Genomic DNA, 19,799 nt, shown 5'->3' on the forward strand with positions numbered 1-19,799 from the left:
AGGCATCTAAAGTTCAGCACCTTAGAGAGTTAATTAAGTCAAGTTAATTGGCAAAGATCTAATCTCCAGATAGGTAACATGGTTGATTATCTTATTTATGCGTAAACAGAGTAACAGAGGTCATTACAAGACTTTTTAGAAGATTATTGATTGATATATAATTTCTTAATTAATTTTGATTGACAACATCTCTTGCTACGTGAATTCCCCCTCCCCCTCTTTGCAATCGCAACACAATTGATATTATTGAAATCATGATGATTTAGTAAATGTGTTTTTTTGTATAACCTAGTTTTAACATGACAAAAATCCCCTGCCATTTGGCATTTTACTGTGACTCTCAACAAATCAAACATGTGTGGCATGCAGCCAAGGACAGAACCGGGAAGATGGAAGTTTCTGGGAGCTTTGGAGTTACTAATGCGTGCTTTAGTCTCCTTTGATCTTCCTTTTCCTCACTCCCACACTATGTGAAATAAACACACACTCCAGGTAAAAACCATGTGCTTCCTGGGCACATGCGATGTCGAGACAAGCTTTCCATTCCGTCTTCCCAACCAGTCTGCAGCCTCCAAGCCCCTGCTCCACAGAAATGTTAGTCACTCTGGCCACTCTGTTCAATGCAACCATTTCTAACAGTGAAGGTGGAACGGACTGCTTTGTCACTGGAAGGCACTGTGAGCAGGAGAGAGCATCTGCTTGGGAGGCTGTAGAAGGAGTTTCTAGTTTGGAGACTTCAGACTAATGTGATCTCCTGGGTGCGTTTAAAGATAAATTCTTTCATTACAAGATCTACAGTAAGGTTGAACCAAAGAGATGTTGAAATCATTCAAGTGTAACTATCCATGTATCTGTGTATATTTCATTGAGATGTCCCCTGGTAGAATGTTACAACTATTAAGACCCTTGTTTATCTGGGGGCGCCTGGCTGGCTGAGTAGGTAGAGTGTACGACTCTTGATCTGGGGGTTGTGAGTTCGAGCCCAATGTTGGGTATAGAGATTACTTAAAATATTTTTTTAAAAGATACTCGTTTAGCTAGATCCCTCTGTTTCCTCCAAAATAGTATCTTAAAATGTATTTCCTATCTTTCCTTATAACAGTAGTTGTTTCTAAAACTATATTCCCAAAATACATTCTGAAGGCTAATTAACTTTCTTTTCTGGAATATTCCATGTATTAACGCTAATGATTTCAAAGCATCTATCTGGAACACACCATGGGCTTTTGGAGAAAAGGAGCTCATGTGGATTCTAACTCACTTTAAAGTGCTTGCTTCCACATTTGCAAGTTACCTTCACCAAACGTCTGCTATTCTGACCATTTTAGAAGCATAAAAGATGGAGTCCAAATGATCAAGTTGAAAAGAATGGAGAAAATCGACAATAATACATAAAGCAGCTGTGTTTAAAAGAAACCTTCAAGTATTCCCCACCTCATCACTGGCACAGCTGTAGGGGAAACTGCTGTAAATGAGCATGTTTTACATTTGGACAGTATAATGAATTTTCCCATAACACTTAAGCAATTAGCTAAGCATTGGTGTTTTGCATAGAATTTTGTCCTTGTTATAATAATTTCTTACATGTTTATATCACTTTAGGGTTTACAAACGTGCTTTGATGTATATCGTCTTACTTTAACAAGTTTCTATGCCAGGCATTTGGCACACTCCATAAGCCATTTCATTTAGCCCTCACAACAGTCCCATGCAGTAGGGCCCGTGATCTCCGTTTGGGAATGAGTGGACTAAGAAAGCAGAGCCCAGCTTCGAACTCCAATCCAAGGGACCCAGAACCCATGCTCTTTCCCACCAGGCCGTGTGGCCTCTGAACTTTGCTTTTGCTTTCTGCCTGTCGTACCCCACGTCTTACTAACCCGTGATCCCTCTTTGTGCAAAAGCTTTATGGCTAGTCACTCTGGAGAAGTAGTCATATAAGAAAGAAGCGCTGAACAATGACAACCATAATTACGACAGTAATAACAATAACTGCTAGCATTCATTGAGCTAAGCTGACTATCTGGCACCGGCTGGGGGGCTTTAGATTCCTTATCTCATTTAATGCCCACTTCGTACCTACGTTTCATTGGACCCTTACGCAGTTCTGGGAGGCTGGCAGTGGTCGTGTCATTCTTCACTTTACAGATAAGACCTCAGGTTCCTTGAGCTTAAAGGACATGTCTGAGGTCACACTGCTTAGCAGTACGGATTCAAGAGTCCAGATCATCTGTCTTCCTGTCAGTTACCCTTACTCTCTCTACTACACCTCACCAATACCAGCCCTTGGCCACTCTGCACCACAGATGATACTCTGTATCTTTGTTTTACCATTTTATTTCCACAGCAGGCACCAATACTGCAGTAAAATTAATGATTGTGTCCTTCTTTAGTGCTCCTCTATTCAAATTGCTTTGTGCCCCAAGGATGAGCAAGTGATGGCCTCTCTGAGCATCTGTGTCTCTTCTTCATTTCATCTCGTTCCTGACAACAAATTGAACTTCTGATGGGGATGGATAAGATTCTGACTCATTGAGCTGCAAGGCAAGAATGACTCAGTAGAATGAATGTGTTCTCTGGGAAGTCTAGAGAAGTGATCTTAAGGAAGAAGAAATGTACTTTCTTCATGTGTACTAAGAAAACTATGTCTCTCTACAGGCTACATGACTGAGTCAGTGCCCCAAAGCATATAACCTATCTTGTTCAAAGTTCTGTGAGACATCCAGCTATTTTGTCTCTGTTGTCTAGGAGGAAGCGAGCATAGGGAACCGGAGAACTGGGTTCTAGACCCAGATCTATCACTAAGCCTAAGTCTCTTCATTGGTGAGAGGATGATATGGTAGTAAATCATCTATAAATGCCTTCCTGCTTCAAAAATAACAATAGCTAAATTTGGTAGAAGACTTTATGAATCACTTTTATGAACTCCATCCCATTTACTCATCATTACAAGCCTGCAAAGTGGATGTTTGTCTTTCTTCATTTTATGGATGAGGAAAGGATCAGGGCTCAAGAGCATAAGTGATTAGTCCAAGGTCATGAAGCCACAAGTGGTGGAACTAGAACCAATTCAGGTCTTTTTCACCTTGAACTACACCTTCTTTTCACTATCACACATCTATATGTGTTTATTCTATGTTTGCACAATCATTTGAACAGGAGACAGATGTGATCTAAGGTTTAAGAAAGAAACTGAAGGGGGTGTCTGGGTGGCTCAGTTAGTTAAGCATCTGATTCTTGATTTCTACTCACATCACGATCTCATGGTCGTGAGATGGAGCCCCATGCTGAGATCTAGCCCCATGCTGTCAGCACAGAGCCTGCTTGGGATTCTCTCTCTCTCTCTCTCTCTCTCTCTCTCTCTGGCCCTCCCTCATGTGCTCTCTCTCTCTCTCTCTCTCTCAAAATAAAAAAATGGGTAGCTCAGTCAGTTAACTGACTCTTGATTTTGGCTCAGGTCATGATCTCATGGTTGGTTGGATGAAGCCCCTCATTGGGCTCTAGGCTGATGGTGCAGAGCCTGCTTGGGATTGTCTCTCTGCCTCTCCCCTGCACTTGGTCTCTCTCAAAAATCAATCAATCAACATTTTTTAAAAAGATATGTCTTCTCCATCACCCCCACAGCCAAATGGTTACATTCTTCCTCTTCAGTGTAAAAATGCTGAAAAAATTGGACTCATGGTTTTCTTTCCATCATCACTGCCATTTAGGCATCATTAATGTCATAATCACCTTATTAAGTATATCCAATTTTTCCTGTATCTCACCTGCCCACTAATTCATCCTTCCATACCACCATCTAAGGTTTCTTTCTATTTTTTTAATTTTTGTTTATTTATTTTGAGACAGAAAGTGCGAGAGAGAGTGAGCCCCGATGTGGCGCTCAAACTCATGACCTGTGAAATCATGACCTGAGCTGAACTCAGGAGTCAGATGCTTAAGTGACTGAGCCACCCAGGCACCCCGAAGAAAGACATATGCAGGATGACTTTCAGGTTTGGTGCTTTGGGAACTGGGTCAATGGCTCCTTTCCACCAATAATAATAACGGTGATTAAAAAAAACACAAAACTTACATGATGCTTACTACGAACCAGGCCCCGTTCTAAGTGCTGTACAGAGGTGAACTTGCTTAATCCTTGCAACAAACTTTATGAGGCAGAACCTCTTATCATCCCCACTTTGAAACATGAAGAAATTGAGGCAAAGAAAGGTATGATTATCTTCCCAGATTCACACAGAGAGATTTGTGGCAAAGTTGAGATTGGAATCCAGGAACTTTGGCTCTTGAAATCCATGCTTTTTAATCATGACACTAAGCCACCAATAGGATATGGGAGTCCCCGTAGTCCTATAGCCTTGAAAATACTTCATATGCTGTCAAAAACTATTGCCAATGTCAATACAAAAGAATACCTTATTATTACTTTATATATTTATATTGCTAATAAGATGGAACAGCTTTCATGTATTTATTGACCATTTAAAATGTGTACTGCCTGCTAGTATCATTCATTGATTTCTCTATTGGGATTTTTTCTCAATGTTGTAGAACTATTTATATATAAGGAATATGAGGTCTTTGTTATACATATTAATTTATATTGTATGAATTTGCCAATATTTGACCATGTGTGATTACAATAATGGCAATTTCAGATGGTTCAGCCTAATGTTTTCATTCCATTAGTCATAAGAATAACTGATATTTATTTAGTACTTGATATTTGTGAGGCACTGTGCTTTATTTGCATGCATTGCCTCCTTTGACTCTTACCACTACCCTGGGAGGTGTGGACTCTTATCTCCATTTCCAGATGAGGAGACCGAGGGGCAGAGAGGTTTGGTAACTGGCTATAATTCCTGAAGCTAGTTAGTTGGTAGGCATGGGTGGGAGGTCTATCAGGAGTGAAACACAGTCTTTCTGACTCAAAGGCCTGTGATCTCAACCACTGCCCTATACTGTGTTGCATTTTCCTTCTTCTAGATACGTTCCTCAAAGAACGTATTAACGTATTCCTGGTGGAATTTTAATTGGGATTGCCTTAAGTATAGATTAGTATGCGGGGACTCAGTATCTTTATACTGTCAAGTCCTCCTATCTGAAAGCAAGGTATGTTTCTCCATTAATTTAAGTATTCTTTTACCCCCTTTATAGAGTTTTATAGATTTATCCATAGGATTAATCACAATGATGATTCCAAGGATTTACTGAAGGTTATCCTTTGGGTTTTTAACTTTTCTGTTGCTAATGTGATAGGATTTTTTTCTCCTATTATATGATCTAAATGCTTATTATTATTCTTACATGGAAGACTATTGATTTTTGGTACATTATTTTTGTAGTTATCCATTTTATGGGGTTTTCTTTAAGGATCTATTCCTCTCTCAGCCGGCTGACCAAGCAGCCTTTAAATCTTTAGGTGGATCCGCACTGCCTTAGGAGACATGTATGTGCCCTCATAAGGTATCCAAGCCTCTCTGTGGCCTGCCCTGGTCCACCTACCTTCCCAATAATGTCTCTTGCTACTTGCCCACATGGATTCAACATTGGAGCCAGACCAACCATTCTCATGCCAACTCATGCCTTGGTACGTATTACACTCTGAAGTGCTTTTCTCCTTTCTCCACATCTGCCTGGGGAATTGCCTTCGGGTCTTAGCTCCTCAACTCTTCTCTGAAGTCTTCCGTGATTGCTCCAGGCAGCTTTCCCACACCTTTCTTTTTGTCCCCACGTGGCACCATGCATATACTCCCATTATTGCAATTGCCAGGCAAGAATGTCATTGTTTCTCTACACCGGTTAGTGGTTAAGATGGGCTTTAGAACTAGACAGACCCGAGTTCATACCCAACACAACCAACTGCTACTTGTGTGACCTTGGGAAGGGCATATTACCCCTTGTGGATAAGAATAAACATTCTAGAGGGCAATTGTGAGGATTACTTAGGGCAATGTGTACAAAGTACAGAGCCCATGGCTAGGCACCAGTAGATGCTCAGTATCTTATACTTTTTTTTGAGAGAGAGAGAGAAAGAGTGGGGAGGAGAGGGACAGAGGGACAGAGGAAGAGAGAGAGAGAGAGAGAGAGAGAGAGAGAGAATCTTAAACAGGCTCTATGCTCGTCACGGAGCCCGATGCAGAGTTTGACCCTGGGATCATGACCTGTGCCGAAACCAAGAGTCAGATGCTCAACCGAGTGAGCCACCCAGGTGCCCCTTCAGTATCGTTTTAAATTAACAACATAGAAGACAAGAAGAGGGTAGACTAACCAGAAGGTGGGGGCTTTCAGGACAGGGGTGTTGCCAAGGAGAATTTAGGGTAGTTACACTGCACAGCAGGGAGAGTGTAACTTACCTTTGGGCCTATGTAGGAGGGCTATGGGAAAATGAGCAGCCTTCAACTGGGAGTATTGCTAGACAATAACATTTTATTTTTTTAATTTTTTAAAGTTTATTTGCTTTGAGAGAGAGAGAGAGGGAGAGAGAGTGTGTGTGTGTGCGCGCGTGCAAGCTGGGGAGGAGCAGAGAGAGAGAGAGAGAGAGAGAATCCCAAGGAGGCTCCACATTGCCAGAGTGGAGCCCAATGCGGGGCTCAAACTCAGGAACCATGAGATCATGGCCTGAAATCTAGAGTTGGATGCTTAACTGACTGAGCCACTCAGGTGCCCCTAGACAATGACGTTTTAAAGGAGATTCGAGTTTTAGTTGAGGCAATAGAAGCTGAAGAGGGAATGTTTAAGGTCTCCACCAGGAGTTGCACGTGATGTTGTACCTGGGAACCCTCACTCTTCCTACACCAGAGACCAAGTTGGCCTAACAGTTTGAGGTAAAAATGGAGTCCTAGTGGTGGGTCTTGGGAGGGAGGCCAGATATGGGGCCATCACGCATGCTAGTCAAGTTTGGAGTGACAACAGTCTTATTTTACTAGCTGCTCAGGGTTCTGAGGATCGGAGGCCGGAAACTACCTGAGGCTTCTTTCTGAGTCAAGTACAGAAAATGAGTCCCAAAGCCGTGCCTCATGGTATGATTTCCCCCAGCCCTCTACCTGACAACCTTATTCCAACCCCGGTAACCAAAGGCCCTCTAATTCCTTTGTGCTGCTTTCTGTTGGGATAATCTGCACAGCTTTGGTCATTTGGCAGCTGCTATGCCAGGAGGATGAGAAAGGGGCTCCATTATCTTCTATTAGGGTATCTGGGCCCCATGCGTCCTTTGCCTCCATGTGTCTTCTTGGGAAGGCCTTTCCGGGGGTTTGGCTGGATCTTAATTCTGATGGAATATACACGCTCATGCTGTGATGTCTAGAACTAAGTCAGCCCTGGATTGGGGTGTTGACCATTTCCTTTGCCAATGGTTTTGCTTTCGTTTGTGCAGCTCAAATCTTTCTCTGGTAAGGGAAAAGCTGAGAGAGAGAGAGTGAGAGTGAGTGAGCAAGACTGAGACCGAAACGGAGGCAGAGACAGCAGGGGAGTGAGGGGTGAAATCAGTTCACTGTATCAGGGCTCCTGGGTGGCTCAGTTGGTTAAGCATCTGACTTCAGCTCAGGTCATGGTCTCGTGGTTTGTGAGTTCAGTCCCCGTGTCGGGCTCTGTACTGACATCTCGGAGCCTGGAGCCTGCTTCAGATTCTGTGTCTCCCTCTCTCTCTGCCCTTCCCCCACTCACGCTCTGTCTCTCCCTCTCTGAAAAATAAGTAAACATTTTTTAAAAAGACAATTCACTGTGTCTTTGTTTTAAGAGATAAACCAGCAAAAATGCAGATGGTGGAGACAGACAGATCTAAGTATAGCACCAGCTTGACTACCTACATTTTAAGCCTGTGGTGTGGGCCTGGTTATTTAATCTTCTGAGCTTCATTGTTTTCATCTGTAAAATGAAGATATCATTTCATGAGCATGAACATCAGCAAATACACTTACAAAAAAAAGCGACTTTCTTTCATCTACTTTTTTTTAATGTAATTTATTGTCAAATTGGTTTCCATACAACACCCAGTGCTCATCCCAACAGGTGCCCTCCTCCCTTCCCGTCACCCACTTTCCCCTCTGCCCCACCCCCCATCTACCCTTAGTTTGTTCTCAGTCCTCAAGAGTCTCTTATGGTTTGCCTCTCTCCCTCTCTAACTTTTTTCCCACTTACCCTCCCCCATGGTCTTCTGTTAAGTTTCTCAGGATCCACATATGAGTGAAAACATATGGTATCTGCCTTTCTCTGCCTGATTTATTTCACTTAGTATAATACCCTCCAGTTCCATCCACGTTGCTGCAAATGGCAGGATTTCATTCTTTCTCATTGCCAAGTAGTATTCCATTGTGTATATAAACCACATCTTCTTTATCCATTCATCAGTTGATGGACATTTAGGCTCTTTCCATAATTTGGCTATTGTTGAAAGTGCTGCTATAAACATTGGGTTACAAGTGCCCCTGTGCATCAGCACTCCTGTATCCCTTGGGTAAATTCCTAGCAGTGCTATTGCTGGGTCATAGGGTAGGTCTATTTTTAATTTTTTGAGGAACCTCCACACTGTTTTCCAGAGCGGCTGCACCAGTTTGCATTCCCACCAGCAGTGCAAGAGGGTTCCCGTTTTTCCACATCCTCACCAGCATCTATGGTCTCTTGATTTGTTCATTTTAGCCACTCTTAGTGGCATGAGGTGATATCTCATTATAGGTTTGATTTGTATTTCCCTGATGAGGAGTGACGTTGAGCATCTTTTCATGTGTCTGTTGGCCATCTGGATGGCTTCTTTGGAAAAATGTCTATTCATGTCTTCTATCCATTTCTTCACTGGATTATTTGTTTTTTACGATTATTTTTGTTTATTTATTATTTGGTGAGTTCTTTATAGATTTTAGATACTAGCCCTTTGTCCGATATGTCATTTACAAATATCTTTTCCTATGTCTTTTCTGTCGGTTGCCTTTTTTTTTAGTTTTGTTCATTGTTTCCTTTGCAGTGCAGAAGCTTTTTATCTTGATGAGGTCCCAATAGTTCATTTTTGCTTTTAATTCCCTTGCCTTTGGAGATGTGGCGAGTAAGAAATTGCTGCGGCTGAGGTTAAAGAGTTTGTTCCCTGCTTTCTCCTCTAGGGTTTTGATGGTTTCCTGTCTCACATTCAGGTCCTTCATCCATTTTGAGTTTATTTTTGTGTATGGTGTGAGAAAGTGGTCTAGTTTCATTCTTCTGCATGTTGCTGTCCAGTTCTCCCAGCAGAATTTGTTGAAGAGACTGTCTTTTTTCCATTGGATACTCTTTCCTGCTTTGTCAAAGATTATTTGGCCATACACTTGTGGGGCCAATTCTAGGGTCTCTATTCTATTCCATTGGTCTATGTGTCTGTTTTTGTTTTTCATCTACTTCTGAAGAAATCTCTTAAAAAGCAAAATCTGGCCCAGAAGTTGTCTGGCTGAAAGTACCGTGGATTAAGGATGCACCCAGACCTGAGCTGAAGTCCTATCACATCACATCTCAGAGCCTCAGTGGTGTTCTGAGTGGTAAACCTAAACTGAATTGAACTCAGTATAAAGTGTACATGAAATACCTAGTGTGGCTTCTGAAATACAATAATACAATAGGGCCTTAGCAGTTTTAGCTGTTACTGTTATCCCCATCATTTTCCTCCTCCCCTTCTTCCTCCTCATTATTTTATGAAAGGTGACCTAAGCAGGGAGATTATGATCTGGGGGATATATACCAAATATGTTTGTATTTCTAGTTTTGGTTTCAATAGCAGCGACAAATGTTTATTTGATGCTTAATGCTATTCCAACAGGTGTATTCTGTTTGTGCACCCACTTCTTAATTAAATGTTGAGTAGTCTCAAGTAACGGAAACGAAAGCTGTGTCGTGGTTTGGCTTATGTCTAGTCGCCGCCTGTCAGGATGTGGGACAACATGCCATCTACCAAGAGTCCCTGGAAGTTCTTTGTCCTCAAAACTATGAACCCTTCCAGCATCACCGGGATCAGGCAGTATCTTCATGTCCTGAACCAGTTGCTATCCATGTTCAGTCCCTACAAAAAGAGGGCTTTTTTTTCCTTCTTTTGTGTGCATTTGTGTGATGAGTGGAGGTGTTGATGGAAAGTGGCTGCAGCATGGAAAGGGACCAGATCTTTTCCCTCTTTGTCATTTAAGAAAATGATTCAACTTCCCATTTGGGGAGTGTCTAAGGGTCACCTTTATGCAATTATGACTCATTTTCTGTTTTTTGTGTTATACTCTTAGACTTGAAAACTCATACAAATGAGATTTTTTTTTATATATGTTTTCTTAATAGCGGAAATGACTAAAACTCGCTAAAAATCAAATACCTTTGTGAGGGTGTCGCTTAAAATTGGAAAATGAAATCTTTTGTTGAAAAAGAAACTCTTATAGGTAGTAGTAATTCCTTCTCCCCTAACAATGCCAAGGTGGTGAAAGAATTATCTTGGGTGCTTAAAAAAATGGATGGATTTAATTTTTCACATCCCAAATTGTTAACAAAAGAACAATAACAAAATATTTCAGTAGGCGGACATGCACGCACACCTGGGACCAATTAAATATTTTTCCTTCATCTTAATCAGAATGATCAGGCTTTCTTTCATAGTAGACCTACATTCCTCCGTTTTGAGGTTTTTTTTTTAAGATTATTTTTAACAAGCCAAACTCAGTGATTTTACCAATTTCACATGGCTTTCGTATATTACTTCATTTGATTCTCACAATGGATAACAGGTAACAGTCTTGAAAGGTAAGCCGGTCAGGCATTATTTTCTTCCTATTTTACAGGTGAGGAAAAGTGAGTTTTCCACCAATTTAGGATCACACGGGATTACACGTTAGCCACAGAGTCAGACTCAAACCCAGGTCACCCGACTGCCTGGCCCCGTGCTCTTCCAGATGTACCAACCCGACTACTTGATGTGTCTTTGTTTCCTTTCCAGCCCTTTAGAATGGTGTGCAGAACTAGATCAGTTTCCCACAGCCTCTTCCAACAAAGTCCACAAACTCGGTGGCTTGCAATAATAACGATTTATTTTCACAGAGTCCTGGATTCCTCAAGTCCAAAATCAAGGGTTCAGCAGGGCCATGCTTCCTCTGAGAGCCCTAGGGGTATATGCTTTCTTTCTTCCTCCTAGATTTTGGTGATTGCTGGCAATGCTTGGCATTCTTTTGCTTCCGGCTGTGTCCCTCCAGTCTCTGCCTACGTTGTCACATGGCCTTCTCCCTGTGTGTCTCTGTGTCTGGGTCCAAATTTCTTTTTTTTTAAGGGCACCACTGACATGGGACGAGAGCCCACCCTACTCCGGTACAACCCCACTTAACTAATTGCGTACGCAACAATGCTATTTCCAAATAAGGTCACATTCCGAGGTACTAAGGGTTAGGACTTTAATGTCAATCTTTTTGGGAGACACAATCCAGCCAATAACAAGAACGAATTATGGCTTTCTTTTTTTGGAGTGTAATTTAATAAATTATACTAAAGCCCATAATACATTATCACACCCAGAATCAAAGGACATATATAGATACTGACGAAAACACACACAAATAACTTAATCAGTGATATGTTGTTTGGTGATGGGAATCTACTACAAACGGCCAGTGACTTGGTGCTTTTAGTCCACTTTCTGGGCATTGTCGTTTATATGGGCATGTCTTCTCCCATAACTGACATTTCTTCCTTGAGGCATGCCAAAACCTTTTAGTTCCCAACGGGAAGGAAGGTTACTGGAGATGGATATTTTTGAAAAATGTCTTCAGGTATTTAATGTTCATCTTTCGTAATGCGGATCTGGATATCACAAGAGCTATAACTGAATTCTCGTTTAAATGTGATTCTCACGGGCAGTTGCTTTTGGGGGGTGTTTGGAGGGATTTTATCATTAGAGAGGAGTCATTGGAAGGTATTTCCTTCCAATTTGGGCAGCAGTGTTAAGTTTCGCTTTGAGAGATAACCTGAATCGGTGCTTTGTAGGGCAAATCTCCATAACATTCATAACCACAGGCCTTAGAGGCCTTGCAGAAGGCCTCTAAATAAATAGTGGGATTTGGTGAAATGGACATTAATTTAGCAGTTATTCTGTGCAAGGCCCTTTGCTGTAGTGGACACAGAAAGTCATCACCCATGCTCCTTACCCTGCAGGGAATCCAATCTGGCTATTTAATTAGAAAATACTGGCAACTTCCTAGGTGTCAGGAACTGTGAAGACACTGGTCATATAAAGGATATGGAGAGAAAAAGGGGAAAGAAGAAGGAAAGACTTCACAGAAGGCTCCACTTCTAGTGGGTTGGGGAAGGCAAGTAAGAAGCCTTACATGATTCAGTAGGTTCAGGCTGTGGCTGGAAAGAACGGGTGCGCCTAACCTAGCATGGGGCCTCAGGCAGAGCCGCCACCGTGCAGGACTCCATGGGCCATCAGTCACATAACTTACAATGTGGGAGTTTCTTCTTCCAGGAGGAGGTGCTACCTGAGCTGATTGGGTGATGAATTAGAGTGAGTCCGGTAAAAGGTGGGGCAAGGAGAGATCCACCTATAGCTCACGCTAGTCTACCAATTAGCCCCTTTCTCTAGCTATGTGCAGCATGGCGAAGGGAACATAGCAGTCTAACTCTGAGTCTTCCAGCAGGGTAGGGGCATGGCAGTGATGACACGGGGAAGATCGCCCTGGCAGCGAAACATAGAAGAACGCAAGGGGGAGGGTGTGGAGGCGGTGAAGCCAGTTAGAGGCCTTATGTCACAAGGGTCTCTTTAGAAGGGAATGCTGTCATTCCCCACCAGGCCAGTAACTTGGTCTTCCCACTCCTCGTCTGGCCCCTGCTACAACCTATTCCCCACCCAGCAGCTTAATTCAGTGGTTTAAAGCATAAATAGAATCATGTCACTCCCTGTTTACTGCCTATCAGTGGCTTCTTATTGGCTCTTAACACAGCTGGCCTTGGTGTCCAAGGCTTGGCGATGGCGAAGCCTCCCTCTTCTTCCTATCTCTTTCATCCTTTTCGCTTTCCCTCTCCAGCCCAACTGCTTTCTTTTCAGGACTTGAAACACAAAGCTCTTATCTGTTTTGAAACCTTTGCACTGGCGACTCCCTCTACCTGGAAAGCTTTCTTCCCAGATCTTGTTATGATCCTAATCTTCCAGATTTCAGATAAAATGTCATCTACTCTCAGAGAGGTCTTTACCTCACCACCTCATCTAAAGCCTCCTCCCTACTGCCCTATCTCCTCATCCTGCACACTGGACACTGCTGATTGCCTACCCAGCATGAATCTTCCAGTCCTTCCCTCTTCCTTCCTAACAGAAAACTCAATTTGTTCACATATTCACCCCTTCCCCATTCAATCCTGAGTCTCAGGGGAAGCTGATGCTACCCCAGGTCCAGGAATGGACATGCCCGGGCTACAGATTATTGCATTTCACTTGCCGATGACTGGTTGAGGAACCCAACTCTGGACGATTTATTCTCTCAAACAGCTGTGTTCCACACACCGCTCTGTGCCCTGAGGATGCTGCAGTGAACAAAACAAATGAAATCTCTTCCCACGTGAAGCTCACATTCTAGTAGGCAGGCAGGCAAGGAGCTAGGCCGAAATATGGAGAGTGGCTAGAAGATGATTGCAATAATCCGGGCAAGTGAGGATGACTGTGGCGATAGCGTGATGCTGAGAAGTTGTAGATTCTGGATATGTTTTAAGGTACAGTTGACAGAATTTCCTGATATATTGAATGTGAGGTATAAACAAAAGAGAGGAATCAAGGGTGATACCAAGATTGTGTTGCCTGAGTAACCGAGAGAATGGGGTTGCAGTCAACTGTACGAGGCAGATGGCAGGTGCTATGGTCTGAATGTGTGCGACCCCCCTCCAAAAAATCCGTATGTGGAAATCCTAGCCTTCAAGTTGATGGTATTAGGAGGTGGGGCCTTTAGGAGATGATTAGGTCGTGAGGGCACAGCCCTCATGATTACTGCCCTTCTAAAAGAGACCCCAGACAGGTAGCTTGTCCCTTCTGCTATGTGAGGTTTCAGGAAAAGACAGTCATCTGTGAGGAAGCAGTTCTCACCAGACACCAAATCTACCAGCATCGTGACCTTGCACTTCCCAGGCTCTAGAATTGTGAGAAGTAAATGTTGTTTATAAGCCACACAGTTTATGATATTTTTGTCATAGTAGCCTGGACAGACTAAGATAGCAGGATAAGCTGGATTTGGGGAGAAGGGTAGGATAGGGTAGTCAGGAATTCCGTTTGGGACATTTAAGTTTGAGATACCTATTAGACGTACAGGTAGAGATGTCAAATTGGTAGTTGATTATAGAGATTCAAAGGAGAAGTCCAGATTGGAGATATAAATGTGAGAGTCATAAGTGTACAGATGATGATTTACGTCTTGAGAATAGATATGACCACGAGACTGAGGGTAGTAGAAAAGGACTAAGAAAGGAGCCCTTAAGCTCCGGCGTGCTGTGGATGAGGAGAACCAGCAAAGGAGACAGGAAAGACTGGTTAGAAAGGTAAAAAGAAAACCAAAAGCTTGTGGTTTCATGCAAGTCAAGTGAAGAAAGTTTTCAGGGAGGACAAAGTACGTGATTGACCAGTTGTGTCAAAGGCTACAGAAAGGTCGAGTAAAATGGAAATGGAGAAATGACTATTGGATTTAGCCACATGGCAGTCATTGTTGACCTTGACAAGAGCAGTTGGGGTACAGGTAGGGTGAGCCTGATTGGAATGGATAGAAAAGAAGACTTACAGAAAAAAAAAATCGAAGACTGAGTTCACAGGCTGCTGTTTCAGGAGTTTTTCTGAGAGAGGAAGGAGAGAAATTTGGGTAGTACTTGGAGGGGAAATCAGGGTCAAAAGAAGGTTTAGTTGTTTTTTTTTTTTTAATTTTCGTCAAGATGGAAGAAATAACGGTATATTTTTATGCTCATTAGAATGCTCTCCGAGAGAAGGAGAACTTGAGATGGAGAAGAGGTGGGAAATTTATTAGAACAAAGTTGTTGGTTCAGTGAGAAGGCCTGGAGTCTACTGCACAGTTCATCCATCGTGTCTCAGCAGAGTATCCGGGCGCAAATGCAAAAGTAGGAACGCCGAGTAGGGAGTTGGTGGGAGTTCTCTTCTGTTTTCTCATTGAAATGGGAAGTAAGGTCACCATCTGAGGGGAGGGGGAGATGAGAAAAGAAAGGAGAACATCAAAGCATGTTCCAGGACAGTGGAAGAGAAAATGGACTAAAAACACGGTTGTGAGGCAGGATTAAGACTTCGCCTAAGGTAGTGCCCAGCAGTCTCCAGTGAGACCAATCATTACGGCTGTGTGGTTTTCTCTTGGCACATTCAGCCAAACGGGAGAGTGTGAGTGAGAGACAAGATGGGCATAATGAGACAGGGAAGATGCCTACCACAGGATTTCTGGGAAAACTTTCCTCTCCTTTGAGTAGGAGTAGATCCAGATTGTGTGGGAACTGCAGCCTTCACAGTTTGAGAAAACTAATACAAAATTGCGAATATAACTTTATTTATAAAGCTTTATCTTTAGAGTGAGGAAATAAATTATGGGTCATGGCTTTTAAAAATCTGACCTCACAAGTTCAGCAAAACAGCACAATACTTTTATTAACTGGCAGATCACAATTCAGTTTCTCCCCCTGGGTTTTGGCAGAATACACTTTGATCACGTCTTTTCCTGACAATTATTGTGTGAGGTTTTCTACAGAAAGATAAACTAGTCCTTCCTCTAATGTGATTGGTCACCATTTTAGTTTTCGTCATGATAATTTCAAACAATACTCGTATAATAATTTAGAAACAGTTTGAGGCTTTTCATTGGATGTTTCTAATTAGTGAGAACCTTAGTAACTAAGAAACATATGAAAATACATTACTAGATCCATGCTAAATGTGTCCACGACTCAAGTCTCCGTTAGCTGGATTCCTGAAATTCCCATGGCTGTTCTAGTGCCGTCTGACACAAAGGGAACTGTGACTGGAGATGCCAGGGTGGAAAGAGACAGAGGCCTTAACTGCAAGTGCTTAAGATACCTTGGCAAATTTTGCATAAACCCATGACCCTGTGATTGCTAGGCTTTTCCCCAGAGCTTGGAAAGGAGTTTGTGCCAGGGAAGGACCCAGAGGCTTAACTGAGCTTTATGAGCATCACAATAAGCCTTCCTCCTTCTTGGGACGCCCACCCCCAAGAATGTCTCTCTTGCTCTTCTGGAAGTTGTAGTATTTTTCCGTGATACTTAAAATTGCTGCAGCATCTTGTTCTCAGTCCAAAGATGAAGCCAATTGTAAGATGACAGCGTAGAGATAGATCCTTGGATCCTTGGATCCTACTTGGATCCTTGATGGTATTGTTGAGCCATTGATGAACCAACTCTGGAAACCTGCCTCACTTGTGGACTTCCTGTTCCATAAGATAATAACTCACCTGATTCTTAAAACCATTTTGAGTTGGAGTTTCTACTACGCGTAGCTGAAAGCATCCTTATTTCCTTTGTTTATTGTCCTCTAAGCATTTATTTTTGCTAACGTTATCTTTTGAGTTTACTCCTTTTTTTTTGGTCTATCTAAATGTAAGTTCCGTGAGACTTTATCTTGTTTGATGTGGTATCTGCAAGACCCAAAAGCCGGTTCATAGTAGATGTTCAATAAGCATGTGTTGAATTGGACAAAGGAAGTATGGCATTGACAGTGAGTGACGCTGGCAGTGAGTCTTCACTTTCATTATGTTTCACACTCCCAGCTATGCACCCTCACAGAAAGAAGCTCATTTCAGTAAAAATATTCTCCTGATATTTTGAGATTGCTATGCCGAGGCACTGCCGTTGCAGACATTTCCCTGTTCCACTCAAGACAAGTGACCCGCTGGTTTTCTCCTGTCAACAGGGCCAGTCTGGGGAATGGATATGTAAGCCCAAAGGTTGCATTGTCTTGTTTCCATAGAGTATTAAATTGTGGGCTATATAACAGTTTAAAAAGCTAGACTTCTTGGTGGGGAAAAGAAAGAAATTTTCTTTGGAGAGTAACTTTTGGCTTCTCAGTATGCTTTGTTCCTCGCATTCCATCTGTCAGAGTGTTCTGACATTTCCCCGAACAGAACATCATCTGTGTTTGCCCTCTTCTCTTTATTCCCTGAGTTGGCTCCTTCCTGGAGTTATCTAGTGCCCTCAGCACTTTCAGAAATGTTCTCTAACAACCCACTCTCCATCTCTGGCCAGTTTCATCCTTAATTCCCTATGTTAATGATTGCTCTCTGCCAAAGAGTCTTTAGTGGTTCCCTGGAGCCTTGGGGGTTAAGGCCACATTTGTTTCCTCTCATCTTTAAGAAAAAGTTATTGGATTCCCTGGAGACAATGACTGGGGACTCGTAGAATTAGTGCTAGTGGCAGCAGCCAATTCCAACTAGAGGATAAACAAGGCATGAGACCATTCTGCAAATTGGAGAATAGGTATGAATCCTTTCTTTCTTGTCCTTTTCTCCTCCTTCCCTCCCTCCCTCCCTCCCTCCCTCCCTCCCTCCCTCCCTTCTTTCCTTCTTCCTTCTCTCTTTCTCTCACTTACTATGTGCCAGACAGACACTGTGGTCAAGGCTGGGGATACAGAAAAGAATGAGACACACTTTTGTCCTCAAGGCGCTCACTGTGCAGTTGAGGAGACAGACATAAGCTGGGGTTTATGGTGCAGCGTGGTGAGGGTACGCATTCGGTGTTATGAAAGCCTTTAGAAGAGACATCAAGCCCACTACTGGTGGTTCAAGGAATGCAGAGAGGAGGTGAGTCCTCTGGTCATCTATCAAGGATGAATATGAATTAGCTCAGTTTGGGTAGAGTATTGATAGAAGGTATTCCAGGGGTGGGGAACAGCACGCACCAAGGTCTAAAAGCAAGAAAGTACGTGGCACATTCACGGCAGCTTGGCTGGACAGCGGCACTAGATGAAATAAAACGAGTAAGAAAGAACCATCGCGTGGAAGACTCCAGGAGAAGTGTTTAGGTATTGATGGGTTTGCAGCAAGGAAATGACATGGTCAGATTTACATTTCAGAAACATCACAATGGCTTCAGGGTAGAAAAGATTGGAGAGGATTCTCACAGGAGGGAGATCAGTTAGGAGCCTGGTGCAGTAGCTTAGGTGAACGATAACGATAGCTCGACCTGGGATGTTAGCAGCTTTTGTGGAAAACTCTGAACATACGTAGAATATGTTTGGGAGGTATGACTTCTAGGAAGGAATTAGTGACTAATTGGTTATTGGGAAGTTGAAGGAGAGGGAGAAGTCAAAATAAGGATGGGGACAGGCAAGGATTTCTTAAACAGCACACATTAAAAACAAAAACAACAAAACAACACCACCACCAAAATGAAAGAGTGATATATTGGCTTCGTGGAAGTTAAGAAACTCTATTCATCAAAAGATGCCGTTCAGAGAGTGCAAAGGCAAGCCACACACTAGGAGAAGACACTCACTCACATGTATCTGTCAGACAACTCATGTCTAGAATATATAAAGAAATTGTACACATCAGGAAGAAAAAGGCAACCCGGTTTAAAGTCTGAGTAAAAATCTTGAATAGTCACTTTATAAGAGGACTTCCAAAGGGCCAATGAGCATATGAAAAGGCGCTCAACATTATCAGTCATTAGGGAAATACACATTAAGTACACATCAAAACCACAGTGAGATACTACCATACTGCCATCAGAATGGCCGATATTTAAGTCTGACAATAGCAAGTGCTGACAAGGTTGTGCAACGATTAGTGCCCTCATATACTGCTGGTAGGAGTGTAAACTGGTACAACCACTCTGGAAAATTGGTTGGCAGCAACTACAAAAGTGAAATATGCCTATTCTGTGACTCAGCAGCCCCACTTCTAGGTATACACCTGAGATAAATGAATGGCTATGCCTACCAAAAACATATACAAAAGTGTTAATGTCAGTGTTACTCATAAGAGCCCCAACTGGAAACAACCCAAATGTCCGTCAGAGCGTGGATAAATGTATTGCGGTGTATTTGTACAGTGGAATATTACACAGCAATAAAAAGAACAAACTATTAGACTCTTACGGATGCAGTATTTGTGAAAGACAGAAGACTGCCTATAATATGAACCCATTTATGTGAGCAGACAAAACTAATCAAAAGCTGATTGATGTCAGAATAGTAGTTCTCTTTGGATGTTGGTACTGACTGGAAAGGGACACTCAGGAGCCTCCTGGGTACTAAAAACATTCCATATCTTGATACGGCTGTGGGTTACATGGATGCATACATATGTAAGTATTCATTGGATTTTTGTACTTGTTTGTACTTTCCTATATGTGTATAATACCTTAGAAATAATGAAATAGGAGTCAAGGGTGATTTTCAGGTTTTTCATATGAGCTACTGGGTGGATGGTGGTGCCATCAGCTGACTTGAAGAATGTAATTGCAGTAGACTGGGGCAGACATAGAGGTTGCAGGGAGAGGATGAGGTCAGATTCGGACATTCTCAGTTGCGGGTGCTTAAACCCACTGAGATGTATCTGATGGACACTTGGGAAAATCCAGACTGGAGTTTTCAAAGTAGTGGCTATTTTCCACACCAAAGTGTATATTGTGGCTGTAAAATACGGTAAAAGCATGGAGCCCATAAGGTTCACAATTACAAATGATCTTTGCTCTTCAAAACCCGCATGCGGAAAATAGTATGGACTAATGAATAACGTGGGTGAAAAACAGACCAGTTGATGAAGGGTCTTACATCTTAATCTGAAGAGTTGGGAATTGATTCAGCATGTAGTTGAAAGCTATTATGGGTTCTTGAGCCT

The sequence above is a fragment of the Felis catus genome, chromosome X (genome assembly GCF_018350175.1).
Source record: "Felis catus isolate Fca126 chromosome X, F.catus_Fca126_mat1.0, whole genome shotgun sequence".
Taxonomy (NCBI): domain Eukaryota; kingdom Metazoa; phylum Chordata; class Mammalia; order Carnivora; family Felidae; genus Felis; species Felis catus.